Here is a 14,738-nt window from a genome sequence, read left to right as displayed (position 1 = left end):
ATTTAAACTTTTATCAAATATGGTTTTAAATCAGAAATCTTCACTAACAGCCATTAATATATTCTGAAAATATAATGCATTAATTTATTTCTTCAACTAACTCAGCTAATGAGTGTAACTGATATCCCAAATGAGTATCCACTATATTCCAAGTTCAATGTCAAGTTCTGAGGTGAAACAGTAATTCTGACTTTGAGAGTAAACGGACTAGATCTAGATGGGTAGCTACAGGTAGATACATAGATTTAATGAATTTAAATACAGATACATCTCTGACAACTGATTTCTGGGAAAAGAACAGAGGGCTGTGAGAACAATATGACACATCACCATCATACTTACTCAGACTCTGCTAAATATGAGTTATTTTCAAAGAGTAAATACAGTAGTCCAGACTTTGGAATGCCACGTGTAAAGACCCTGAGACACGAAGGCCAGTGAGGAAGGAAGGTGAATGATTGAGCTCAGGAGGAGAGACAGGCCAGACAGGATGGAATCTTGTATCCATGATATGAACTTTGTTTTTTATCCTAAGAGTAGTAGAAAATCTGGGGGATATTCAGTTGCAGCTGATAATTTTCTGCTTTCAAACAGTTACAAAAGCTTCAATGTAAAGAATGGAAGGAGAAGGTAAACTTAGAGTGACTTCAAGAGACTATTGAAGAATCATTTTCATCCGTAGACAAGTTGAATTATTCAACCAATAGTGTTGGCACAACAGATAAAGCTTGGAAACATGTAGATTATTGCCTCATCATAAACTCAAAATGTTTCAAAAGGATATTTAAACATCAAAAAAGGGTAACAAACCAAGAGAAATAAAAATAATATTTAAGCAAACATTTAAGGTGGAAAATTCATCTAAGAATATCTCTTATTAACAAATGAGGGAGGAAAATTAGTTGGTATTATCCAAAATATTCAGTCTTGTTATACTTAGATGTAGGTGGATGTACAAAATTTTGTATAAATATCTACATATAGATATCTTGCTGCTGCTACTGCTAAGTCACTTCAGTCGTGTCCGACTCTGTGTGACCCCATAGACGGAAGCCCACCAGGCTCCCCCTTCCCTGGGATTCTCCAGGCAAGAACACTGGAGTGGGTTGCCATTTCCTTCTCCATATCTTATATGGATATATAAACACTATAAAATAAAAAACACACTCTGAAAAATAAGTTATAAAATATCAGACAGATGACTAACATTTCTATTATGGAATCAGTTCCTTCAGATAAAGAAAGGAAATGTGATATACAAATTTTAAAATGAGAAAAACATATAAGACAACCAATTCATAATAAGTCCCAATAGTTGATAGTCATATGAAAGTAAATTCTCACTAGTAATCAAAGAAATGTAGAGAAGATTGCTCTGGGTGCTATTCTGTACTAACAAATTTCAAAGGTTCAAAAAATTGATGACATCATGGAGGAGGCTGTGAGGAGAAAATCATACTTATACACTGATAAAAAGAATGAAAACTGTTGCAGTTTCTTTAGAAGGCACATTAGAGATAGATACCTAAACTTCAAAAGTTTCCTTACATATGACTAAGAATCTCAATCAAGAAAAAATAACATATACACATTACTATATATAAAATAGATAAACAGCAAGGAACTATTCTATAGCAAAGGCAACTATATTTAATATCTTGTAACTGCTTATTTAACTTATATGCAGAGTACATCATGAGGAATGCTGGGCTGGAAGAAGCACAAGCTGGAATCAAGATTGCCGGGAGAAATATCAATAACCTCAGATATGCAGATGACACCACCCTTATGGCAGAAAGTGAAGAGGAACTAAAAATCCTCTCGATGAAACTGAAAGAGAAGAGTGAAAAAGTTGGCTTAGAGCTCAACATTCAGAAAAGTAAGATCATGGCATATGGTCCCATTAATTCATGGCAAATAGATGGGGAAACAGTGGAAACAGTGTCAGATTTTATTTTTGGGGGCTCCAAAATCACTGTGGATGCTGATTGCAGCCAGGAAATTAAGATGCTTATTCCTTGGGAGGAAAGTTATGACCAATCTAGATATCATATTAAAAAGCAGAGACATTACTTTGCCAACCAAGGTCCGTCTAGTCAAGGCTATGGTTTTTCCAGTGGTCATGTATGGATGTGAGAGTTGGACTGTGAAGAAAGCTGATCGCCAAAAAATTGATGCTTTTGAGCTGTGGTGTTGGAGAAGACTCTTGAGAGTCCCTTGGACTGCAAAGAGATCCAACCAGTCCATTCTAAAGGAGATCAATCCTGGGTGTTCATTGGAAGGACTGATGGTAAAGCTGAAACTCCAATACTTTGGCCACCTCATGTGAAGAGTTGACTCACTGGAAAACACTCTGATGCTGGGAGGGATTGGGGGCAGGAAGAGAAGGGGACAACAGAGAATGAGATGGTTGGATGGCATCACCGACTCGATGGACATGAGTTTGAGTGAACTCTGGGAGTTGGTGATGGACAGGGAGGCCTGGCCTGCAGTGATTCATGAGGTTGCAAAGAGTCAGACACTACTGAACAACTGAACTGAACTGAATAATTTTTAAAGCAAAAAAATCTGGAAAAGAGAATATATAAATATGTATATATAGATATGTGCTTCCCTTGTGGCTCAGCTGGTAAAGAATCCGCCTGCAACGTGGGAGACCCTGGTTTGATCACTGGGTTGGGAGGATCCCCTGGAGAAGGGAAAGGCTACCCACTCCAGTATTCTGTCCTGGAGAATTCTATGGACTATATAGTCCATTGGATCGCAAAGAGTTGGACACAACTGAGTGACTTTCACTTACTTACTTACTTATATATAGATATATACAAACATATATGAATGAATCACTTTGCTGTATACCTAAAACTAACACAACATTGTAAATTAATTATACCTCAATAAAAGAAGAAAATTTGCCTAGTGTATTGAAACTAGATAAGCTAAAACAAACTACAAGGGGCACTGATGATAAAAAAAATTACAGAAAGAAAAATAATGTAATTATCAGCAGCAGAGAATATTCATAGTTAAATGACTATGAATTAAATATTCATAGTTCTTCCATCTGGAGAAGAGCATTATTACTCACATACAGAACAAAGTTCAATCAATGAACATATGAATAACAGACATTTTAATAAATGAGATATTTACAAGAAGGATATATAGGAAACCCACTTTCCTACAAAGTCTAGGGAAAAATAGAAAAATGTTTATCTTTAATTCTTATCAGTAAGTGGTTCATCTCTAGGCTTATATGCATTTATTAGTTTGAGTCATAAGAAATTGTTCCATCAGTTAGTTCATATTTGGTCAAATATCAATTTTATAGAATTCAATCTAATCTATAAGCTATTTATTCATACATGATCTTCTAAACAACTTTCAACAAACCAAATCACTGATGCTTGTTCCACATCTGAATTGAATACCAGGAGTCCCCCACTTGCACTGCCACCACTAAACTTTCCTCCAGGCCCCACACCACTAACAACCATGCTGTCTCTTGTCACTCCTCCCTCGCACTCCACACCACGCGTGGGCTCTCCCGTGGGCATAATCCTCACTGCCTCAGAGAGAAAGTAGCATAAGCCAGTTTTAACCCCTTGAAACTATTATAGCCAAGAATAGACATGCAGGCAGCCGGGCCAGTCGGGAAGGACATTGTGAGGGTAATGGATGTGAAGCGGGTCTTGTAGCCAGAAGAGAACACTGCAGGGGTGGTGCCAGAAGGCCCTGATACAGGGGCAGTGAATGGAGGATTTTATAGCCAATAACAGAAAAAGAATTGGCCAGAACAAGAGAGAATGAATGGAACAATCAGCAGAGTTAACTGCGATGCGTGTGACATTTCAAAGGAGCTATAATCAAGCTTCTGTCTAAGGCTTTGATCATGAAATGTGTAGATTTTAAAATACACATTGTCTGGTATACAAAGCAATGCATATTTACCTTGTTTCCACATGTAAAAATAAAATGTTTCAAAGACCAAAAGCAAGTTCAGTTTAAAAAAATACTGATAAATATTTGTATTAGTATTAGAAAAACTAGGTGATCATTTTTTTCTCTTTTCTAAAGTTTCTAAACATTAAAAATCCATTAATAATGCACTCTTCATCTGTTATAGTTCAGTAAGAAAGGCAAAATATTGGCATTAGTCAAACAAAAGATTACATTTGATGCAGAGGTCAATATAGTAACTGGGCAAGGAGAGTAAGCTTGAAAAAGTGGAGACGTGCACAGGCACTGCAGCAGGAACAATGACAGCACGTACAAGTGACCCAGGAACATACTGACAGACGCCTAGCCTCAGCACCCGAGTGATTAGGAGGCTCACAGTCGTCTGTTCACCAACTGACAGGGAACAAAGAAAGAGAAAAAGAGACAGATGAAAATGAAAAAGAATTTCCAATATTATGAAGCTATAAAAATTAAATAAATAGTTCTATATATTTACAGATCTGGAAAGATTTTCAATTTAGGGGACACCAGAAAGTACATGAAAATAACACTATGCTTTCTATTTTGGAAAAAGTATTGAGGTTCTCAAAGCATTAAAATTACAACTATCTTTTCATGTAACAATTTCACTTCTTATATATGCAAAGGAAATGGAATCAGTATCTTGAAGAGATATTGACAGTCCCATGTTCATTGCAGCATTACTCACATTAACCAAATTATGGAAAGAGACATAATTTCTGGTGATGAATGAACAGTTAAAGCAAATGTGATATACACACACAACACAACACACACACACATACCAAAATATAATAAATCCGGCCATTTGTAACAAGGTGATTAAAAGCGGAGAAAAGTGTAATAAGCCAGTCATAGAAAGCAAGACACTGCATTGTATCACATATGAGACATCTAAAAGAGTCCAATTCATGGAAGCAAAGAGTAAAATTGTGGTTTTCGGGGCCTAAGGGGAGGGTGAAATGGGGAGATGTTGGTCAAAAGAGGCAAAATTTCACATATCAAGGTGAATAAGTTCTGGAGACCTAATGCACAAGCAAGTTGTGTTTATACTTGAAATTTGCTGAAAGGTAAATCTGAAGTGTCTTCACACACAAAACAGTGGGAACTGTGCCAAGCTGTGAATATATTCATTAGCTTGATTGTGGTAGTTACTTGACAATTATTGGTAATCATTTGTCATATATAATATAGACATATAACAAAAATTATTTGATATACACAATGTATAATAGACCTATATCAAAACATCAAGTTGTACACCTTAAATACACAAAATATTTGTGACAATTATACCTCAATTTTTCTGAAAAAATAAAAATAGCCACTTGCATGAAAGTTTTTTGTTACTGCATAATAACATTGTAACCTATCTGAAAAAGCCTATATTAATCATCATTTGTTGGGGCTTGTGCAGTCCTAGAAAAAGAGCTTTCCAACCTTGGCAATTCAGGAACTAATCTAGTTAAATTTGATGTTACATGAAAATTGAGGTCCTGTTCTTATGAGTAATAATATTATTATCACCTATGTGCAAAGTCTAAAGTATTAAAGATATCTGTGTATGTATATTCATAGCTGGCATTGATTCCTGCAAAAATTGTTACATGATGACCAGTACTATGTCTTAAATTGGTATAATGTTGATGTCAGTTTATTACATTTAGTCAAGTACCTAGAAACCATCCAAATACTAAACTAAAGTGAGAACCTCTAACAGCAAAAAATTATTTTTATGAAAATACGTTTGTGCTTGGAAAAAAGTTCTAAGACTGCATATTAAATATTACCAATAGTGAATCCTAAAAAATAGGACTACATATGGCTTTTATTTCCTCTGGCCTATATTTCTGTATTATTTAAATGGTCTAAAACAACCTGATATTGGCTTTTAACTTAAAAATGAAATGTATTGATAAAACACAGAGTAAGAGGCTCAGATGAACATGCAACCCTTCAAATTCAGACTGTAGTGAAGGCAGTACCATTTTGTCAAATATTTAAAAATTAGTTTTACAAGTGAGTAAACAACTGCTTACTCATAAAAAAAATCACAATAGCTCCTTAACAAAAAATGTTCTCTATAAGAAATCAATGACCAAGTTAAAACCTTCTATTTGTGACAGTCTACTGCTAGTTTCTTTATTTCTTTTTAAACATGTTTCAGTGCTATTTTTTCAAATCATCCCACCCTTGCCTTCTCCCACAGAGTCCAACAGTCTGTTCTTCACATCTGTGTCTCTTTTACTGTCTCACATATAGGGTCATCGTTACCATCTTTCTAAATATAGAAGTCAATATACTGTATTGCTATTTTTCTGACTTACTTCGCTCTGTATAATAGGCTCCAGTTTCATCCACCTCATTAGAACTGTTTCAAATGCACTCTTTTTAATAGCTGAGTCAAGAAACTGCTAGTTTCTTTAAAGCGTATCTATCGTTTAGCTGACTGGTACTAATCAGGAAGAAGAAGAAAGGAAAAGGAAAGAAAAGAGAGGAGACGGAAAAGACGAGGACGAGCAGAGGAGAGAGACAGGAGAGAACAGAAGCAAGCAGGATGCCGTGACAGCTGAAAGGGAAGCAGGAGCTGGAACAGCGTTCTAGGGAAGGTTCCTGAGTCTTGTTTTGCCTGCTCACGGCTACAAACCCTCAGTAACTTCTGTCTTCACAACGTCTCAACAAGGCACATAATGGGACTGTCGACAGTTCATTGTCCCAGCCCCTTATCTCACCTCTCTGCCTCACAAACCTGAACGACAAGGACACGTGTTCTTTCATTAATATCAAGGTTACCCGTATTTTTGTTCTGTATTATAGCTTTCCTTTTTCATGCAGCTGATTACTTTTTGTTCTAGAAATTCTGTCAATTGTTACTCAACAATGTCCCCCTCTCTCCTCCAGTCTTCCTGAGATATTCCTCCATTTTGCTATCACATCTTACTACTGAGAGTCTCATATTCTTTTTCATGTTATAATTTACAATTGGCTAGTCGCTCTGTGGGCTTCCTGGGTAGCTCAGCTGGTAAAGAATCTGCCTGCAAGGCAGGGGACCTCTGCTCGATTCCTGGGTCGGGAAGTTCCTCTGGAGAAGGTATAGGCTACTCCCTCCAGTGTTCTTGCCTGGAGAATCCCCACGAACAGAGGAGCCTGGTGGCCTTCAGTCCATGGGGTCGCAAAGAGTCAGGAACAACTGAGTGACTAACCACAGTTGCTCTGTCTCCACTACTAGGAGTATGAGCTTCTTAAGAGCAGGAACTATGTCTTAAACAGAAATCCTGACCAGATGAAGTTTTGTGGATTTAGGAGAGAAGGCAAGGGGTTGGATGGCTGTGGGTGTGCACATACATATGCCTCGAAAATTGACAATAATAGTTTCTCATTAAACACAATGATTTTTTTTATATTATTCCCAAAGAAAACTCATGCTAGTAGAATTTTTTAAAAAGCAATTGTCATTCTAGAAATTTCCATGAGCAACATGTCAAAGATGATTCACATCAAAATCAATTCCCAAGGTCCTTTCTAGTACTTAGTGAAATATAATCCATGTCCAAAAATTTCCCTGTAAATACAATTTAGGTGTATGAAGAGCTGCACACAACCTGAAATGACAACTTGAATTTACCTTTGGAAAGATTGGCACTTGTGTATTCAACAAGGTTCAAAAAATGCGTATTGAATTGAAAAACAGATAAGAAAGAGCTGGAGGCCAGGTACATGGGGAGAAGTTTTGTAATGTTGTAGTAGAGTTGCTGTATTTTGCCCATATAGGGGAAAGAGCTGGTGATTTTAACAGGTTATTCACTTAAATTATACTCTCTCCACTTACCTGACCTCCCCAAAAAACAAATCCCAAGAAACAATATTTTCACTATAATAGAATCTCTTAAAAACTGGTTCCCTCTTTGATCTCTGTGGTTAGTTCTCCTTACAGTTACTCCAGCTTTAACAACAGCATTGGATGACCCTTTGATGACTCAGTGACCTGAATTCCCAGGCTGTTAATTATGAGATCTCTACCTTGAATTCCCATAGCATTAAGAGAAGAAAAAATATTAGAAGTCTGATTGAAAAAGTAAATGGGAAACAAAGGAAGCTATGGTTAATAAATGATGACAACAGCATCTTCAAGAAAACTCAGCATCTCCTAACATTTGAATATCTATTAATAAATTAAATATCACGGCCTCTGGATAGTAGATATTTAAAGCTAATGTAGGCAGACGCGAGAGACGCCCGGCTCCGGCGGCGCAGACGTAAGAGATGCCCGGCTCCAGGCGGCGCAGACGCGAGAGACGCCCGGCTCCGGCGCAGCTGACGACGTGCAGAATCGTGGCTGAGAGGAGCTACCCCGCGCCCAGGGTTAGGGCGGTGGCCGAGAGGAGCTGTACCACCTCCAGGAGGCGATGGCTGCTTGGGCACCGGAGGGCCGAGAGGAGCTGATCCACATTCAAAGCAGGAGGGGCAGCCTTGAGAAGATACCCCTCGTCCAAGGTAAGGTACAGTGGCTGCACCTTGCTGGAGCAGCTGGGAAGAGATACTCCACGACCAAGTGGAATATAAGAATCCAGTGTTCTGGGGAGGAAGGAACAAGATGGTGGAGGGATAAGACGGCGAGACCACTTTCTCCCCCACAAATTCATCAAAAGAACATTTGAACGCGGAGTAAAGTCCACAAAACAACTTCTGAATACTGGCAGAGGACATCAGGCTCCCAGAAAAGCAGCCCATTGTCTTCTAAAGGAGAGAGAAGAAATCCAGCTCCACCCACCAGAACACTGACACATGCCTCCCTAACCAGGGAACCCGGACAAGTCACCCGTCCAACCCCACACACAGCGAAGAAACTGCATAATAAAGAGAACTCCACAAACTGCAAGAAGAGGGAAAGGCCACCCCAAGCAAAGCAATATAAGCAAGATGAAGAGGCAGAGAAATACCCAGCAAGCAAAGGAACAAGATAATTGCCCACCAACACAAACAAAAGAAGAAGATATAGGGAATTTACCTGATAAAGAATTTCACATTTTGATGGTGAAAATGATTCAAAATCTTGAAAGCAAAATGGAGTTACAGATAAATAACCTGGAGAAAAGGATTGAGAAGATGGAAGAAAGATTTAATAAGGACTTAGAAGAAATAAAAAAGAGTCAATATACAATGAATAATGCAATAGATGAGATCAGAAACACTCTGGAGGGAACAAACAGTAGAATAACAGAGGCAGAAGACAGGATAAGCGAGCTAGAAGATAGAATTGTAGAAATAAATGAAACAGAGAGGAAAAAAGAAAAACAAATTAAAAGAAATGAGAACAATATTAGAGACCTCTGGGACAATGTTAAATGCTCCAACATTCGAATCATAGGAGTCCCAGAAGAAGAAGACAAAAAGAAAGACCATGAGAGAATACTTGAGGAGATAATAGTTGAAAACTTCCCTAAAATAGGGAAAGAAATAATCACCCAAGTCCAAGAAACCCAGAGAGTCCCCAACAGGATAAACCCAAGGCGAAATACTCCGAGACACATATTAATCAAATTAACAAAGATCAAACACAAAGAACAAATATTAAAAGCAGCAAGGGAAAAGCAGCAAATAACACATAAGGGGATTCCATAAGGATAACAGCTGATCTTTCAACAGAAACTCTTCAGGCCAGAAGGGAGTGGCAAGACACACTTAAAGTGATGAAAGAAAATACCCTACAGCCCAGACTACTGTACCCAGCAAGGATCTCATTCAAATATGAAGGAGAAATCAAAAGCTTTACAGACAAGCAAAAGCTGAGAGAATTCAGCATCACCAAACTAGCTCTCCAACAAATGCTAAAGGATCTTCTCTAGACAGGAAACACAGAAAGAGTGTATAAACTTGAACCCAAAGCAATAAAGAAAATGGCTACGGGATCGTACTTATCAATAATTACCTTAAACGTAAATGGGTTGAAATTTTCAAAAAGGCTAGGAAACAATTCTCATAGCCATCAATAGTTCAGTGTTGAGTTCATGAATAGTTTTTAAAGTTTGGGACAAACTAGTATTTGCTATTTGAAGTACTATTTGTATTTGGCATATTACGATGTAACATTGGTCTTCATTTCCAACTTAAAACGCCTAAAAATGCCTAACAGGTTTTTAGATTTGTGAATTTTAGTTGAAATGTATTTTATGATGTTACTAAACCTGCAGAAATATTGAAATATTTCAGAGAACTTATTCACTGTACATTTAATTTATTTTATTTATAAAAGTTATGAACTGTAGAAAGTTTTACTTGTTGGGTCAAATGCTTGTTGCTTCAAATGCTTGTTGCATTTGAAGTGCTAGTTACAAGAAAATCAAATACCCTCAATGTATAAATGCTATTAAGTTTTTAAAGGACTCTGGAGTATAAGTAAGTTTGTTTAAAGAAATTTCGTCTGTTCAACTTGAATCATCTCTGTCAAACATTAATTAGAAGCCTCATTTAAAAAATAAATAAATAAATAATGGTGGTGGGAGGGAGGGTTGGGAAGCTGGCTGGAGGTGGAGGTGGTGAAGTTTATAAATCTAATTAAAAATGAAGTTGCATTTCCATTTTCCAAAACCACCCATCCACCAGCGTACTGTGTCACTAGACATTATGTATGATTTTACTTTGCGACAGAAACCATTACATTTAAAAATTCATTACAGCAAGGTTAGTTAGACACATGATGGATGCAGCTTTAATCCTGCCATATATTATTACAGTTAAAATGTAAATGATGAAAAATATTTTGTGCTTATCAGCATTTATGTGGAAATGTGTTTTACAGTGATATATGGTGTTATATTTCTATTATTGTGATGAAAAAGAAAGCAATACAAAAAGACGAAGTGTTTATTAAAACATGAAAAAAAAAAAGAAAGAAATGGTTTTGCAGCACTGAAGAGATTATAGAAAGTAAATAAGCTAGATCCGACCTGTTTTATGTAGTAATTTTATAGTTTATTTTAATTATTTCAGTTGTAAAATATTGTTATACTGTTAATTAGTTCTGATTGATCATATTAAACTATTGAAATGCAAAATAGATAAATAAATAAATTTTGAAAAAATAAAAAAATAAAATATTTTAAAAAATAAATTAATTAATTAATTAAATATCACTTAGACCAATACCAGTGAAAAAGGAATGCCTATTAAGACACTCATTAGTAAAAATTATTTACTATTCTATTGTAAGCATATTCCTGGACTATTCCTAGAAACCCTATACCTGCTTTTACCTCATTTATATAATTACCAAACACATTTTAGCACTTCCCTAGTGGCTCAGAGAGTAAAGCGTCTGCCTGCAATGCAGGAAACCTGGGTTCGATTCCTGGGTTGCAAGATCCCCTGGAGAAGGAAATATTAACCCACTCCAGTCCCCTTGCCTGGAAAACCCCATGCACGGAAAAGCCTGGTAGGCTACAGTCCATGGGGTTGCAAAGAGTCGGACACGACTGAGCAAATTCACTTCACTTCCACTTCACTTCCAAACACATTTTAGCCATAATAATATCTAAGAAAATAGAAATTAAATATGTTGGCGGGAGTGAGGAAGACCCTAGCGGTTCGGGCGCCCGGCTAGCGGAGCCGCTTCGGGCGCTCCTTGCCGTCCCGGGGCGGGGGCGGGCGCGGGAGGGCGCCGCTCCCGGGATGTAGCTGGTGCCCGCGCCAGGCAGGACCGAGCTGCAGCCCGGGTTCCCGCTCTTGAGAGCGAATGGTCACTTCCCCGCGGGGAGGGCGATCGGGTCAACTTTCCCGTGGGTCGGGGGCCCCCGCGGGCCCGGGGCCGGGGCTCACCTGTGGTAGCCGCGCTTAGCGGGGTTGGACTCGTCGGCGTCACCGCCGCGGACCTCGCTCTGGGCCATGACCAGGTATTATATTTTTGTCCTGGTTTTAAATCTGGAGTGAAGCACTTATTTAATATTATTTCAAGGAAGAAAGAAGCCCTAAAAGATGAAGCCAATCAAAAAGATAAGGGAAATTGCAAAGAAGATTCTTTGGCAAGTTATGAACTAATATGCAGCTTACAGTCCTTGATCATTTCAGTTGAACAGCTTCAGGCTAGTTTTCTATTAAATCCAGAGAAATACACTGATGAACTTGCTACTCAGCCAAGGCGACTGCTTAACACGCTCAGGGAACTCAACCCTATGTATGAAGGATATCTACAGCATGATGCACAGGAAGTATTACAGTGTATTTTGGGAAACATTCAAGAAACATGCCAACTCCTAAAAAAAGAAGAAGTAAAAAATGTGGAAGACTTATCTACTAAGGTAGAAGAAGAGTATCAGAAGGAGGAAATGAGTGATAATAACAGCATGGAGATGGATAATATGAGGCATTCTGAAGATTATAAAGAAAAACTCCCAAAAGGAAATGGGAAAAGAAAAAGTGATGTCGAATTTGGTAACATGAAAAAAAAAGTTAAAATCTCCAAGGAACACCAGTCTGTGGAAGAAACCAGAGACAAACCAGATCAAAAAGAAAAGCTGCAGGTGATATATTAGAGATTCCTCCTAAAATAATCCCCAAGCACATTTCTGAAAATGAGAGTGCAAGACCCTCCCAAAGGAAATCAAAAGTTAAAATAAATTGGTTAAAGTCTGCAACTAAGCAACCCAGCATTCTTTCCAAGTTTTGTAGTATGGGTAAAATAGCAACAAGACAAGGACCCAAAGGACACTGTAAAGAAAATGAACGTGAGCTTGAAGAGGACCTGGGGAAGTATAAAAGTGAGACTACTACTAATGATTGTGAACTGGAGTCTCCAGGGAATAATGATATGCCCAGTAATGTTAATGAAGTTAAGCCCATAAACAAAGGTGCAGAGCAAATTGGTTTTGAGCTAGTGGAGAAATTATTTCAGGGTCAGCTGGTATTACGGACTCGTTACTTAGAATGTGAAAGTTTAACAGAAAGAAGAGAAGATTTTCAAGACATCAGTGTACCAGTGCAAGAAGACGAGCTTTCCAAAGTAGAAGAGAGTTCTGAAATTTCTCCAGAGCCAAAAACAGAAATGAAGACCCTGAGATGGGCAATTTCACAATTTGCTTCAGTGGAAAGGATTGTAGGAGAAGATAAATATTTCTGTGAAAACTGCCATCATTATACTGAAGCGGAACGAAGTCTTTTGTTTGACAAAATGCCTGAAGTTATAACTATTCATTTGAAGTGCTTTGCTGCTAGTGGCTTGGAGTTTGACTGTTACGGTGGTGGACTTTCCAAGATCAACACTCCTTTACTGACGCCTCTTAAACTGTCACTAGAAGAATGGAGCACAAAGCCAACCAACGACAGCTATGGGTTGTTTGCAGTTGTGATGCACAGCGGCATTACAGTTAGCAGCGGGCACTATACTGCTTCCGTTAAAGTCACTGACCTTAACAGTTTAGAACTAGATAAGGAAAATTTTGTGATTGACCAAATGTGTGAAATAGGTAAGCCAGAACCGCTGAATGAGGAGGAAGTAAGGGGTGTGGTTGAAAATTACGACAATGAAGAAGTGTCTGTTAGAGGCAGTGGGAATAACCAGCCAAGTAAAGTTTTGAGCAAAAAAAAAATGTAGAAGCTATTGGACTTCTTGGAGGACAAAACAGCAAGGCAGATTATGAGTTATACAACAAATCGTCTAATCCTGATAAAGTTGCCAGTACAGCACTTCCCGAAAACAGAAATTCTGACTAACAATACTAATGGGACCCACGAATCTGATAGTAACAAGGAATCCAGTGACCAAACAGGCATTAACATCAGTGGTTTTGAGAACAAAATTTCATATGTAGTGCAAAGCTTAAAGGAGTATGAGGGGAAGTGGTTGCTTTTTGATGATTCTGAAGTGAAAGTTACTGAAGAGAAGGACTTTTTGAATTCTCTTTCTCCTTCTACATCTCCTACATCTACTCCTTACTTGCTATTTTATAAGAAATTATAGAGTGATTGTTATTTTCCTTGTGTATATATTAAACAGACATACATGGATAAACATTGGTAAATTGATTACATCAAAGTAGCTTATCTTTTGAAGCTATTGGATATTATTGGTCTCTAGGTTTTTATATAAATAGTGAAATTCAAATTATTGAAAACCATGTTAATTTTTAGAATTCATTTTCCTTAGTAGAGACTAGTGATACATTAGCTTCTGGGAACAAACTAGTATAGGTTCTTAATTGAATTATTCAAAATGGAAGCATTTAAACACTTTTGAATTTACATCTATCTTTTGTGTTTGCTTTTTAAAATAAAGTGCTTGTATTTGTATCTCCATAAAAAAAAAAAAAGTAAATATGTTGGCAAAGGTCAATATGCTAAAGTCAAAACTAATATTCAAATGAAATAATATTATGAATCAGGAATTTAATCCCTATACCGATGCTGCCTCTTTTTTGGATCAATGCTATAACATATTAAAAAAAAATGAGCTCATATGTCTATTAAGCTTTTTGTTTTTCTGAATATTATACCTATACTATCTCATTTATTATTTAAATGGTGAGATGGAAATACAATATTCTTCCCCATCAGATGAAGAAATAAAGTTGTAATTTACCAGTTAATAGTAGAAAAGGGAAAGACTGTGTGTCTTAGCATTCAGCCCTGTGTATTCTTTATTCATGAACTAAATCTAGACATACTGAATATATCTAACTCTATAACGCTGCTCAGAAAAGTAATGTGTACACACAGAAGACCAAATATCACAATTCTTATATCATTTAACATTATTATAAGAGCTC

The 14,738-nt window shown here is 37.3% G+C and overlaps 1 pseudogene; it reads left to right on the top strand.

Annotated features, from left to right (window-relative positions):
- The first annotated feature begins 3,632 nt into the window (after positions 1 to 3,632).
- Positions 3,633 to 14,174, top strand: LOC148776512 (ubiquitin carboxyl-terminal hydrolase 1 pseudogene; annotated as a pseudogene).
- Positions 14,175 to 14,738: the final 564 nt, after the last annotated feature.

This window comes from Moschus berezovskii, chromosome 9, assembly GCF_049115385.1.
Source record: "Moschus berezovskii isolate FMDL1 chromosome 9, NW_MosBer_1.0, whole genome shotgun sequence".
Classification (NCBI taxonomy): Eukaryota; Metazoa; Chordata; class Mammalia; order Artiodactyla; family Moschidae; genus Moschus; species Moschus berezovskii.
This window is presented reverse-complemented; position numbering and strand designations above follow the sequence as displayed.